This window comes from Pleurodeles waltl, chromosome 1_1, assembly GCF_031143425.1.
Source record: "Pleurodeles waltl isolate 20211129_DDA chromosome 1_1, aPleWal1.hap1.20221129, whole genome shotgun sequence".
NCBI classification, from domain to species: Eukaryota; Metazoa; Chordata; class Amphibia; order Caudata; family Salamandridae; genus Pleurodeles; species Pleurodeles waltl.
This window is the reverse complement of record NC_090436.1, coordinates 397,307,361-397,322,301: the sequence shown is the minus strand read 5'-3', so window position 1 is coordinate 397,322,301 and position 14,941 is coordinate 397,307,361. Positions and strand designations below refer to the sequence as shown.

General features: G+C 43.6%; 1 protein-coding gene across 2 annotated transcripts in view; it reads right to left on the bottom strand.

Moving 5' to 3' along the window:
- Positions 1-14,941, bottom strand: part of WDR41 (WD repeat domain 41) — a 404,073-nt gene that overhangs the window by 68,823 nt on the left and 320,309 nt on the right. The gene's annotated exons all lie outside the window — the stretch shown is intronic.

Here is a 14,941-nt window from a genome sequence, read left to right as displayed (position 1 = left end):
GAAAACAATGAGAAAGGAGCCCCAACGAACGTCCATAACGAAAAGCTGCCACTGTGTTTCTAGCACTGCTTTTGACACCTCTGAAACTAGGTGTCGCAAAGGCAGTGGCAGGGGTCACAGGTGCGACCCCTGGCGGCCCCCAAATGACGTCCATGAGTGCACATAGAAAACGGAGCACTGTTTTAAGGGGCGCATAGGTCAGCGGAGGGAACCACACTACTGTATCTTTCCTCACTTAGATCGACCTACTGTGAAACCTACAATCCTCCTCAAAATAGTCCTGCCGTTCCTTTAAGCAAATCTATACTGCTATTTTGAAACTGCATTCATGCTGTGTTTACTACCGACATTGCCTCTTCCCCTCACTTCGAGGCTCCACACCTCCCCACCTCCCCACCCATGCAGCTAATATGGCTTGTATGAAAAAAACTTTTACTTTCTAACTTTCTGTTAGACGTTACTTAATCACACTTTAAAATGAAAACAACTTCTTTAATAAACATATTTTAGTTAGCGATGACAAGCAGGTCTAGAGATTCTGGTACTGATGTGCTCACAACAATTTCTAGATGGTGATATAGTGTGGGGCCCTTGGATTGGTGTGGAGCTCTTGCCAGTTTCGTAATGACTGGAGGACCTAGGAGACTGCAGCATGGCTTGGTATTTGCTGTAGAAAAGCTGGCTGTTACTCATAGGCTGTGTGCTTGAGAGGATACATGTACCTTTGGTTCAATATTTACATTCTGGTCGTACTCCTCTAGGGCTGTGGCCGTAACACAGGCACAAACCCTGACTCTTTACTAGGCGACTGACACTATTGGTCCATTTCAATGAGCCAGCACCTGGGTTTGAGGCAGCTGATACAGCCTGGTGATTCATTTTGCGAGATACGTTCTGGTGAGTAGACTCTTCCACTATGGCAAGCCAGCCTGACTGGATTTTGTCTTACAGCAGCTATATTAATTTGATTTGCTGCTGAGACTGCGCCTACTCCTCTCTATATTTCTCCTTCATCCTACTTCCAGCAATATCGCAATACACCCAAGACCCACACTATGCCCAAGTACATTGCTCCTGGATGCAGATCAGCATGGCTTCTACAGTCCTTACCATGGCCCAGCACACCCGCCCATGGCCACTATGAGAATGTCAAGTGTGAAAACTGACTCAGTGCCAAGACACTTGTTTGCAGATAGATAGATACATGGGATAGATAATATGCCCTATATTGCCATGAAGGGGTTCTGGTGACAAACCAGGAGATCGAAGGATAAGCGGTTTGCGAATGTTTCCAGAATCCAAAGATGGTGTTATAGGAATGTATAAGACAAGATACCCGGTATGATTTCTAATTTTACAGGTTTAGCTATGTACAATTCGCATGACAATTCTAGTTTTCATACAGGGAAAGGTTTATTGAAAACAAAGTGAAAGTAGTAATAGGAAAAATGATGTAGGTAAGAATATAGGATTTCAGATACAACACGTCTATTAAAATCGAGCTCTGCAAGCAAGGTAGATCTAAGCATAGATGCTGACTGCAATTACAACGTTTAGCTTTCATGAACAGAATGTTGTTTAAACAAGGCAAAGTGATTATAAGGTGACAGCGGAAAAGCAAATATGGATATATCAAGGATCCTGTAAATAAGGGTTTTAATACTGCATTTGTGCAAAAACGAACCTATTGGGACGAATGTGAAAAGGATAAAGGAAAACTGTGACTTAACAATTTCTATAATACAATACTACACTATACTACTCAAATTACTTCGACTGAGAGTATTTTTACAGGGAGAAATTCTCTATATTTGTACAGGGCCCCATCAGTTAGGATTGGTGTCCCAGAAAGGGCAATTTCTTATTGGGGGTTTGCCCAACCCAGTCTGGGGTAGCCATTCATTACCTGACTCGCCTTCTTTCAATAGGCCTAGAGCAGTTGCACTTTTTAAAACTTCAGATATACAGCTTAACTTTGTTTACATAAAATATTATACCGTTTTATTTCCATTACAGATATTAGCATTTGATATGTTGTGTTAAATTGGCTTCGGTTTAAGTTATTTTTTCTTCTCATCACTTTTTTTTATGGCTATGTTGCTTGTTATCTAACTTATTTTTTTTAATTAGGTAATATCTTATAATTGTCTCTATTAAGCTTGGTGTTCAAGGTGGTCTACTGTCTAGAGGGTTACTCCATGGTGCTAGGATTTTGGGTGTCTCAGCTAGGTCTTCAGTTAGTTTTTCATCTCTTCTTGTATTCTTATGCCGCCCCTCTGTAATAGCCTAAGCCCAATGACCTTCACTTTTGCTGTGGTTCCCTCCTGGGCAAGAACTTCATATACTATCTCTATGTATCGACTCTGACTGCCCAGTGGTATTGGGAGTCTTCAAATGTAAGGGATTCAAAGCCTCATCCAGGGACTAACACATTAAATGCCTCCACAGGCTTTGTACTAGGACAATATTAAATGTCAAGAAGCAAAGCATGGCCATAGTCTGGATTTACTTTTTTAGGGAGAGGAACTAATATACTTTTCTATTCTATTGCCCCTGGATCTGAACGGATCACAGGCTTATTATTGTTGTCCTATTATCAATCTTCTGACTTTATTGATTCTAAAAAAATTTTTATTCTCAGGTGGAATAAGCTGAACGTGATTTATTTAGTTAATCCTTATATCAGTCAGCACCCCTTCTTGACTCTTTGAGTGAGTACATTTGAATCGCTTAAAAAAATTCACTTGAAATTGCACCTAATATACAAATACCTAAAATATCTAAATGCTAACCAATTCTCACAGAGGTAATCCATGCTTAATAGAGGTCTTATCTGAAAAACAATGCCTAATATGTAATCTTTGGCCCCTAACTTCGATCTGGCAAAACTGCCTTTTCCGTGAATAACAAAGGAAGTCTACAATTGTATCGAAAACAGCTAAGACCTTCATTTACAACTGTATTAAATATACACAAATAAAGCAAAATAACTATTTAACATTGTTAAGGAGTCTGATGCCCCTGCAGGAACTATACGGTCCTATGTCCTACTAAATATCTATGTGATAATTTCAATAAATGCTTAGTTGATTACATTTTATTTGAAATTCATTAGAGACTGCAAAGCCAACACCTTTACATATTGCCAACTGATCTTCAGAGGAAGAAAATTTACTGATCCCAAAGTTTCATGATTGCTCCTGTGCCTTAATAACTCTTTGATTGCTCATCAAAGGTTGATGACCCATGTTCCAAGTTCAGAAATGTGGTGGTCACCTTTTCCAAAAAGACATTTTCTGGTAACTCTGAGGATATGAGCAATTTTTTCCAGCCACCAATCTAATTACCAACACAATTACTGGAAAGATTTGCAACACACCAACAGCAGTTTTCAAACAGATAGAGCCTTGTTAGACCTGACAGCCTTAGGGTGATCACCCCTAACTTTTTGCCTGCCTCCCTCCACTTTTTGGACACTGTTTTTGCTGGCTTTTAGACTCTGCGCACTTTATCACTGCTAACCAGTGCTAAAGTGCATATGCTCTCTCCCTTTAAACATGGTAACCTTGGATCATACCTGATTTGACTATTTAATTTACTAATAAGTCCCTAGTAATGTGCACTATATGTGCCTAGGGCCTGTAGATTAAATGCTACCAGTGGGCCTGCAGCACTGGTTGTGCCACCCACTTAAGTAGCCCCTTTACCTTGTCTCAGGCCTGCCACTGCAAGGCCTGTGTGTGCAGTTTCACTGTCACCTCGACTTGGCATTTAAAAGTACTTGCCAAGCCTAAACCTCCCCTTTCTCCACATATAAGGCACCTCTAATGTGTGCCCTAGGTAACCCCTAGAGCAGGGTGCTGTGTGGGTGAAAGGCAGGACATGTACCTGTGAAGTTTACTTGTCCTGATAGTGTAAAACCCCTAAATTCGTTTTTGCACTACTGTGAGGCCTGCTCCCTTCATAGGCTAACATTGGGGCTGCCCTCATACAGTATTGAAGTGGTAGCTGCTGATCTGAAAGGAGTAGGAAGGTCATATTTAGTATGGCCAGAATGGTAATATAAAGTCCTGCTGACTGGTGAAGTCGGATTTAATATTACTATTCTAGAAATGCCACTTTTAGAAAGTGAGCATTTCTTTGCACTTAAATCTTTCTGTGCCTTACAATCCACGTCTGGCTGGGCTTACTTGACAGCTCCTTGTGCATTCACTCAGACACACCCCAAACACAGGGTACTCAGCCTCACTTGCATACATCTGCATTTGGAATGGGTCTTCCTGGGCTGGGAGGGTGGAGGGCCTGCTCACACACAAAGGACTGCCACACCCCCTACTGGGACCCTGGCAGACAGGATTGAACTGAAAGGGGACCTGGTGCACTTCATAGCCACTCTTTGAAGTATCCCCCACTTCAAAGGCACATTTGGGTATAAAACAGGGCCTCTGCCCTACCTCATCAGACACTTGCTGGAGAAGAAACTTGAACCAGAACATGCATCCTGCCAAGAAGAACTGCCTGGCTGCCTAAAGGACTCACCTGACTGCTTTCTACAAAGGACTGCTGCCTTGCTGAACTCTTGCCTTGCTGCTGAAGTGCTCTCCAAGGGCTTGGATAGAGCTTGCCTCCTGTTCCCTGAAGTCTCAGGACCAAAAAGACTTCTCTTTTTCATTTGGATGCCTTGTGCGCCGAAAAATTCGACGCACAGCTTGCTCTGCGGTGAAAAATTAGACGCGACGCCTGCGGTGCGACCGGAACTTCGACGCACGGCCTCGCCTGGACAACGCCTCCCAACTCCAGAAAGGAAATCGACACGACGCCTGCCGTGAGGGAGAAGATTCCACGCACAGCCCACCGGAACGACCCCCGGGACATCTGGTAATCCCGCGAACCACAGAGAGAGACTGTCCGCGCGCCGGAAAACGACGCCCGACTTCCCCGCATGAAAAATAACGACGCAAGTCTGTGTGTGCAGGGGAGAAATCGATGCACACACCATTTTTCCACGTATCTCTTCTTCTGCGGCCCTTTGCGGCTAGAAAGAGATTTTGTTTGCTTTTTAAAGACTTAAGACACTTTATATCACTTTTCAGTGATATCTCTACAATTTCCCATTGCATCTTTATTCGTTTTGACCTGCAATTATCCAGATAAATATTATATATTTTTCTAAACACTGTGTGGTGTATTTTTATGGTGCTATATTGTGTTATTGTATGATTTATTGCACAAATACTTTACACATTGCCTTCTAAGTTAAGCCTGACTGCTCGTGCCAAGCTACCAGAGGGTGGGCACAGGATAATTTGGATTGTGTGTGACTTACCCTGACTAGAGTGAGGGTTCTTGCTTGGACAGAGGGTAACCTGACTGCCAACCAAAAACCCCATTTCTAACAAGCCTCCTAAACTAATTTCAAGATGAGCTGAAAGCTAAGAGTGATAGGCTTTGTGTCCTTATACCAATTGTTGATGAGCTCAGTCTTGTAGTAGACCTTAAAAGCATTAGTGCTATCATCATTCTGGATTTAAATGCAGTGACTGGCATCCTGCTTCAATGGGAGTCGGACTTTTAGTTGGCTGACCCTGTTCCTCTCTATTTCGACTTCTATGGTGTCGGAAACAATCAACAGAGTATCACAAGGCTAATCATTTGGACCAATGCTTTTTAATATCTAACTAAATTGTGTAGCTGAACTGATTTACCATCGAGGCTTACATTAGTTAACATAAAGGATAAGCTGATTCTTTGAGAACTGATTCAGATGGTCTCACTATGCCCTCTGCATTGAAGAAATGTGTGCATGATTTGAGACAGTGAATGCAAAGTGACTTTCTTAAACAACAGCAGAACCACAAAGGTTTTGATGGTGGAAAATGAATCCCAAATTCTATTTCTAGCCAGACACATCTGACCAATCCCCTAAGCCACTAAATCCAACTAGAATCCTAACTTTTATTTTTGTGAGGCAACTCTTTATTGAACATTTTATTGATAACAATGGGACCTCATGCAGGACATGAACCAAGAAGTATAAGAGGCAACATCAGCACAAATTCACAGGGAGAGTGTAGGAAGTTGGCTCTGTATATAGTATCTCAAAGTAAGAGATCATGTGCACAGAGTCCAAGGGTTCCCCTTAGAGGTAAGATAGTGGCAAAATTAGATAATTCTAATGCTCTATTTTGTGGTAGTGTGGTCGATCAGTAGGCTTATCAGAGGGTAGTGTTAAGCACTTGTTGTACACACACAGGCAATAAATGAGGAACACACACTCAAGGAGTTAACTCCAGGCCAATAGTTTTTATAGAAAAATATATTTTCTTAATTTATTTTAGAACCTCAAGATTCAAGATTTGAAGTAAATACGTAAAATGCAAGGTACTCCACACAGGTAAGTAAGGAACTTTGAATTAGAGCAGTAACATACACAGTTTTAGTTAAAATGGCAATAAGCTATTTTAAAAGTGGACACAGTGCAAAAATCAACAGCTCCTGGGGGAGGTAAGTATTGGTTAGTTTTTCAGGTAAGTAAGGCACTTACAAGTTCACGTTCCTGGGCATAGGCAGCCCACCGTTGTGGGTTCAAGGCAACCCCAAAGTCACCGCACCAGCAACACAGGGCCGGTCAGGTGCAGAGGTCAAAGGAGGGCCCAAAAAACATAGGCGCCTATGAAGAACAGGGGTGCTCCGGTCTGCCAACAGGTAAGTACCTGCGTCTTCGGAGGGCATACCAGGGGGGTTTTGTAGAGCACTGGGGGGAACACAAGTAGGCACACAAAACACACCCTCAGCGGCACAGGGGCGGCCGGACGCAGTGCGCAAAGCAGGCATCAGGTTGTCAATAGGAATCAATGGAGGGACCCAGGGGTCACTCTAGCGGTGCAGGCAGGGCACAGGTGGGCTTCTCGGGCCAGCCACTGACTGGGCTAGGCAGAGGGTCGCCTGAAGGTCACTCCTGCACTGGAGTGCGGTTCCTTCTGGTCCTGGGGGCTGCAGGTGCGGTGCTTGGTCCAGGCGTCGGGTTCTTTGTTCCAGGCAGTCGCGGTCAGGGGGAGCCTCTGGATCCTCTCTGCATGCGTCGCTGTGGGAGTCCAGGGGGGGTCGTCTTAGGTTACTCACAAGGTCGCAGTCGCCTGGTGGTGTTGGTTCCCTGGAGCTCGAGACGGGGGCGTTGGGTGCAGAGGGTGAAGTCTCAAGCTTCCGGCGGGAAGAGTGAAGACTTTAAAAGTTGAAAGAATGTTGCAAAGTTGTTGCTGTTTGTGAACAGTGCCGCTGTTCTCGGGAGTTTCTTGGTCCTTTGGGTTCAGGGCAGTCCTCTGAGGCTTCAGAGGTCGCTGGTCCCTGTCGGATGCGTCGCTGTGCAGGTTCTTTGAGGATGTAGACAGGCCGGTATGGCTGGGGACAAGTCAGTTGTCGTCTCAGCAGGGCTTTCAGGTCAGCAGTCCTTCTTCTTTGTGTAGGTTGCTGGAATCTGATTCCCTGGGTTCAGGGTCGCCCCTAAATACTGAATTTAGGGGTGTGTTTAGGTCAAGAGGGCAGTAGCCAATGGCTACTGTCCTGGAGGGTGGCTACACCCTCTTTGTGTCTCCTCCCTGAGGGGAGGGGGGCACTTCCCTAATCCTATTGGGGGAATCCTCCAATCTCAAAACGAAGGATCTCTAAAGGCAGGGGTCACCTCAGCTCCGGACACCTTAGGGGCTGTCCTGACTGGTGGGTGACTCCTCCTTGTTTTTCTCATTATGCTCTCTTGCCTTGCTGCCAAAAGTGGGGGCAGTGGCCGGAGGGTCGGGCATCTCCACTAGCTGGGATGCCCTGGGGTGCTGTAACGAAAGGCATGAGCCTTTGAGGCTCACCACCAGGTGTTACAGTTCCTGCAGGAGGAGGTGAGAAGCACCTCCACCCAGTACAGGCTTTTGTTTCTGCCCTCAGAGAGCACAAAGGATTTCACCCCAGGGTGGCATAAACTTGTCTCAGTGGCAGGCTGGCACAGACCAGTCAGTCCTGCACTGAAGGATTGGGGAAAATACAGAGGGGCATCTTCTAAGATGCCCTCTGTGTGCATTTTGTAATAAATCAAACACTGGCATAAGTGTGGGTTTATTATTCTGAGAAGTTTGATACCAAACTTCCCAGTATTCAGTGTAGCCATTATGGAGCTGTGGAGTTCGTTTTGACAAACTACCAGACCATATACCTAATATGGTCACACTGTACTTACAAAGAATAGACTTAGACACTGTAGAGGAATATTGCTCATGCTGCTATGCCCTAACCTGTGGTATAGTGCACCCTGCCTTAGGGCTGTAAGGCCTGCTAGAGGGGTGACTGCCCTATGCCACAGGCAGTATTTTGTGTGCCTGGCACCCTGAGGGGGATGCCTTGTCGACATTACCTTTTTCTCCCCACCAACACACACAGTCTGCAATCGCAGTGTGCATGTGTTAGGTGACGGGTCCCTTAGGGTGGCACAACACATGCTGCAGCCCTTAGGGACCTTCCCGGGTCACAGAGCCCTTGGTACCACTTGTACCTTTTACAAGGGACTTATCTGTGTGCCAGGGATGTGCCAATTGTGGAACAATGGTACATTTTTAAGGAAAGAACACTGGTGCTGGGGCCTGTTTAGCAAGGTCCCAGCACACTTCTCAGTCAAGTCAGCATCAATACCAGGCAAAAAGAGGGGGGTAACTACAACAGGGAGCCATTTTCCTACAGAGAGGTCACTAGAATTCTAAAAAAACAATTATGAGTGGGAATCAGTGTAGATGTGGAGGGGACAGGGTTCATGGGCACTGGCAGTGCTAGGGTGGTTGGTAGCCTCCTAACACCTTCTTCTGCAACTGATCTCTCTGAGAGAGTAGCATGTGAGACTGGCAACCATAAAGGTCTCTGAGGAAAGGTCAAACCTTCAGGGAATAGGTGGGACGGCAACATACAATATGACATGTAGGGTGTCATCATATTTGGAAGAGGTGTGGTAATTGATGAAGCACCTTTACATAATAAGAAAACAATTATTTGTCAACAGCTACGAGGGGGAATCACAGGAACAATAAAAGAGGGTATAGGACTGCATGATGTAAAAATATTTTGCCCTGATGGTACAGACGAGTGAGCAAGTGATGGTGCTGGGGTGGGGCGGTTTTATCCGTGTTGAACCCTGAAGCAATTAAAAAAAATGTTCCCTAATCCATCAATGGTGGCCAACTGATCATTAAGCTTATATAGGATGTGCTCATATCCAGCAATAACCATCATTTCCTTTACCTTGTCAGAATATGTTGGCATCATCGCTGATTTCCAGAGCCTTAGTATGCATAACTCTGAAACAGAAAGCACTCTTGCAAACCATATACTCTAATGGATGGTTGCTTAAGGGATGTCTGACATACTATGTAACATAAATAAAAATGCTGAGAAAAGTGGTACTCACAACAGGCTCTCAAAGAGGATGCCATCAGTGTCCGGAAGCTCGAGAGGGAGGGGTAAAGGCATAAGAAATGTAGAATGTCACATCGCGACTGACCACATCTGCAACAGTTCGAGTCTAGGCTCCCATTGAATAGGTGTAGTTTGTGCATGGACCAGTGTAACTCGTAGTATTTTAAAACTGCTATATTTGAGAATTGCCTCTCTAAGTCCCCTGTCATGTGGCAACATAATGCTGAACTAGTCTTCATTAGTGAACAGCATGTTCTGGTCATCAGGGTTGATAAGGGAATGTCAACTGCAGTGTTGTACAATGTAGAACATGCACACTTAAATTGGCCTTCAACTCCTGAAGTAGTTTCTCATAGGGAACTAGGGTAAGGCGTAAAGGGGGTCTCTCAGCTCAAGCAGTGTACAGTCTGAGAATTGCTATGTTTCTATATTTGAGAGAATAGTAATTCAGATTCCTCATGCTGTGCTCTCAAACTGGGAATCCTGATTAAGGAGGATCTCCTCCCCCCAACTCCAATATGGTGCAGTAGGAAAGCTTTGTTATGATCAACCTTTCAATTTTAAAAGATTTCACTCTTTCTTTCTGAAGAAAATCATAGCTAAGGACAAGGCGCACTGCTTGTGTCTCCAAGCTACTGTGTCTGTAACGCAGCTACAGAGGTAACAAAATCTGAGGACCCAATTAGCCACTATGAGCACTCATCATGAAGGCAAATTCAATCATAAAATTACAATTATAATCAAATTTACCTTTTTATGCTTGTCAAGAATTAGCAGAGACTTCTTGCAGCAGTAATTCTATCTGTGGGATAAAGAGCTCTGCTACCAGTGCGGAGATCTCTGCAGCCATAAATCCCACTCAAGGGGTAGGACATGGCATTCCTAGTGTGGTTTGCTTTGAAAATTTTAAGATTACCCACACACGTCAATATGTGGGTTTTCTAAACCTCCAATCTATCCTATTTCCACACTGGAAAGAGCTGCAAATTTACTCTGGCACAAAACTGGAGTAACTCCCATTCCCTGGTGAAAAGGGCACACATCACATCCAGATTTGCTGGGAGTTTAGGGGAATGATTACTATAAGGGCAAACTATTTTCCACTCATAGATGAAGAGAAGTGTGAGCTTTCATGAGAGATCCTATTCTCCATATACAGGCTTCTCGGTCACAGAACAGCACAGGGGAATAGGATCAGCTGGAAAGGTCACAAGCCCTTTCCAGGATTATGCCAGGAAGGCTATGTCTGGTGCAGCTTTTAAGGTGTAATCCTATAAATGTTTGTTAATTCCAAAAAGTAGGTAAAGTACTTTCAAGGTGAGCCCTAAATCCCCAGCAGTAATTTTCCACTCTTTAAGTGAATCCGGCATAAACACTACAAATGCTGTCATGTCTATCCAGGTCTGGCACTACTGCACTACATGCCTGTCTGGCTGAGACTAAAGCTTAAGTGACTTGCACACAAAATCTCATCCAACAGGGCTTACTGGTCAGATGTACCAGCACCTTCCTTCCACTAACGGCTCACCAAGAATCAGACTGAAAGCAAGGTCCTTTAACTTCTGTTATATGAAGAATGCTGCAATCGAGGCACAGCCTAGATTCCAGAACTTGCTCAAAAATTGAGATTTTTCTCAGGGCTGTCGAAGCTCTTGAACTCTGATCAACAGTCCTCAGGGGATATTCTCACCTTGCTCATTTCCTAAAACAACTATGTATTTAAACTATTCATATTGTCCTTCTACATGTTGAATCATAATTTTGCAATGTATGTTTATATATAGCTTCTTCTGCTTGGGCTCTGACTCCGACTACACCACTATTCTTTATTATTTGACTAAAGTCAGAATTAATTTGTCTCCACTGAAAATGAGCATGTTTGTATCACAGAAGAAAACGTTTGCCTGCTAATCCCACCAATATAGATCATCAGAAAATTCCTGGGTGAATGTCAGCTTACTGACCTTTTATAATTCTGCTTCCCAATCTACAACCTAATATAAAAAGGTCTGTAATAGATTTAAGTCTGTCTGTCTGGCTGTCTGTCTGTCTATCTCAAGGTGCTTGCACATTTGTCCTCAGGGGTTATTGTTGTTAATTAGCACATGCATTGGATATCGGTGATCAGTGGCTCCAATTATGATGTATTCAAAACAGCAGTTTAAAAACTGTGGTACCACTGACTCCCAAAGACTTTTAGATCATATTTGTTTATCCATGCACATTTTTACACTTGTTATTCCCAACTCATATAAGTCTATTCGGGAGGATTTGTAATGTGCATGGCTACCAAACAGGCCTCCCAGCACAGAAAAAGCACACCCAACAGTGTAATAACGTAGTGCTTCACTTACCATCTGGAAAATAACCAAAGATATTCTTTTGGCCAGGACTTAAGTGGACATTTCTTAAATGTTTAGTGCTCAATCATCCATGCTGTGCTGCACTATTCCCAGGTTTTGTGAGAGGGTGAGGTGAATCTTAGTCACCAAACAAAGTAAAACACTTTGAATAATATTGGTGGTACTGTCTCCTACAATCTCTTAGAATTTGTTACTTAAGCCACTGGCCTCTTTTTTCACTTATACTTATTAATTAACTTTAAATTACCCTGGCCTCTTTGACTACTGTTTGTACTGCAAAACATTATGTTTGTGGGTATTCATGTGCTGCTTTCTCCAAATGTCTTCTAGAAGTGAGCAAGTATCTCTTATACAACTAATTTGGCCATTGGTAAATAGCTCTGGTTTCGCCTCCCGTTGACAAAAAATAAAGGAGTTTGCAAAACACTAAAACTGTCCCAATTTTAAAAAGTCTGGGGAATGAGGAAAGGTTTTCCATAAACATATTATATGGTAACAAAGTATGATGCTTGGGGCACATTAGACTGCAATTCTTCCAGTCAATCCTTTATATTTGAACAATTGACCTTCTAGCAAACCTGTCATTTTGACTGCTTCCAAATATACGTTGCATTGATACCAAATCACAGTCCCTCTTGTTTTACTCCTCTGTGTTGCTGACTCTAGTAGTTTAACTGACTCAACTTTCAACTTCTGAATGCCTTGAACAGGTATATTATGTGTTTCTTCTAATTTAGCTATATCAGGTAGACAACAATGGGTAGTAATATAGATTAGAAGTAAAAGGGCAGGCTTATGAAATGTGTGACCTGAGCTAAAAATAACAAGGAAAAGCCAAAGGATGTCCGAAAGAATAGACTAAGGGGGTCATTCCCACGCTGGCGGGCCGGGGACCACGGAAGCACCGCCAACAGGCTAGCGGTGCTTCCCAGCCCATTCTGACCGCGGCGGTAAAGCCGCGGTCAGAAAAGGGGATCCGGCGGTTTCCCGCCGGATTTCCCCTGCATGGGCTGAATCTCCATGGCGGCGCTGCAAGCAGCGCCGCCATGGAGATTCCGACCCCCTTCCCGCCATCCTGTTTCTGGTGGTTTTTACCGCCAGGAACAGGATGGCGGGAACGGGTGTCGTGGGGCCCCCTAACAGGGCCCCATAAAGATTTTCACTGTCTGCTTAGCAGACAGTGAAAATCGCGACGGGTGCAACTGCACCCGTCGCACCCCTGCAACTCCGCCGGCTCCATTCGGAGCCGGCTTCCTTGTTGCAGGGCCTTTCCCGCTGGGCCGACGGGCGCTCTTTTGGCGGTCGACCGCCGGCCCAGCGGGAAAGCCAGAATGGCCGCCGCGGTCTTTTGACCGCGGAGCGGCCATATGGCGGTAACCGCGTGGCAAATAATCATGACATGTGTGACAGCCATCTATGTGTGTTAACTGAACAAAAATCTTTCAAAGAGTGCTTCCACACGTGCACATTCGCATGGGATCCGTTTTTTAATGGTATCTCTTATGTTTTAAGTACAATTCATTCAAAGGTGGATGCTGTGCCAGCTTTTAATGGAATTTCTTAAAGTAAAAATAATTCCATGATGGTTGCCATGCACGGGCAGATGGCCAATAGCCAAAACAACAGCGAGTGGCACTCGGAGCATGAGGAACGTGGGGGTGCAAGCGATGAGTGGGGAGCCTCATTTTTTAAAAAAGAAAATAGCAGAATTGAAGAGAGGAGAGAAAATAGTTGATCATGCACTGTAACGGAAGGTCTGATGTCAGCAGCAGCAGGACACAAGTCATCCAATCAAAACACAGCACAACCGAAATGCTCCATAGGCATTATTTCTATAGTAAGTGCTTCAAGAGGTTATTCAAAATCACGCTTAATTCCACGCTACCTAATTAATAGGGCAAAACAAACTGGAGAACTGCGCAAATGAGCAAAAATACATTAGGCGTGATTAAAGCAAAATGTTTTGCACTTCAAAAATAGCATATGGACATCATTAGCTCATTTGCGATTTTGATAACAATACAAGTCACAAAGTGGTAGCCAGGGAAAACCTTCAAGAGTGTTCAAGCAAAGTGCATGCTACATATGCCACTTGCAGTGTTTATGCAGTGAGAGCTTACATGCCTGTGACCAAAATGTTTATGAAATACAGCGTTCTTGTTAAACACATTGCATGGCACTATTTTTAATAATCAAAATAAATTTAGATAATTTTCATTCATGATCAACTTGGCAATGTGTAGGATACATTTCAGTTCTGATAATAATCCAGGCTCTGGTTATCCCCAGGCTGCGTTACGGTAATATTCTCTATCTGAGAGTAAAAATAAAAGCCTGCTCAGACGACTCCAGATTGTGCAAAACGCGAATCGTATTCTACAGCTAGTATGATTCGAGAACTTCATTGGCTTTAAATTGAACGTAGTGATCAATTTAGGACACTTTGGTATATTCATAATTGTCTTTCCAAGTTAGGCCCCAGCTATCTTAATTCTCTGGTATCACCATACATACCCAACTGGGCATTGTGGTCCAGTAACTTTGACCTTTCTACAAATCCCCGATATCAGGAAAGCTCGGCAAGGATGCCGTGCCCTCTTTTTAAGTCCAAAGCTATGGAACGCCTTTCTTCCTGAATTGAGAGCCTGTCGTTTATTAACGCTTTTCCGTAGGAAGTTAAAAACTTGGTTGTTTTAACCTTACTGTGATGTGTTCCGCATGGAAGGTTAGCACAGGGAAACCCTTCCTGGGTAGACGTGCTCTAAAAATCTAATCTAATAATAATAATACTAATAATAATAATATTAAAAATAAGGTGCTGTTAGTAGAAGACTGTGGAGGTTCAATTTAGTTGGAAATAAAACCGACATTTCTAGATGCTTACAGTTCCTCCAAGATTAGAGGTGTCCTTATTCTCTGGGTAGAAAGATCACCTAGATTATATTTACAATACTCTCTATATAAACACTGCTTATCCCTTTCTATTTATTGCTGTCAACGGACCACAAACCCTGATTTCTACAAGTATTTGTGAAAAATGTGGGTGTGATTCTGTTTACAGTGTGGAACATTTGAACCACCTGGTGTGAATGTTTTGGACTAGCAATTGCTGGGGGTCATTGTTTTAGATAATT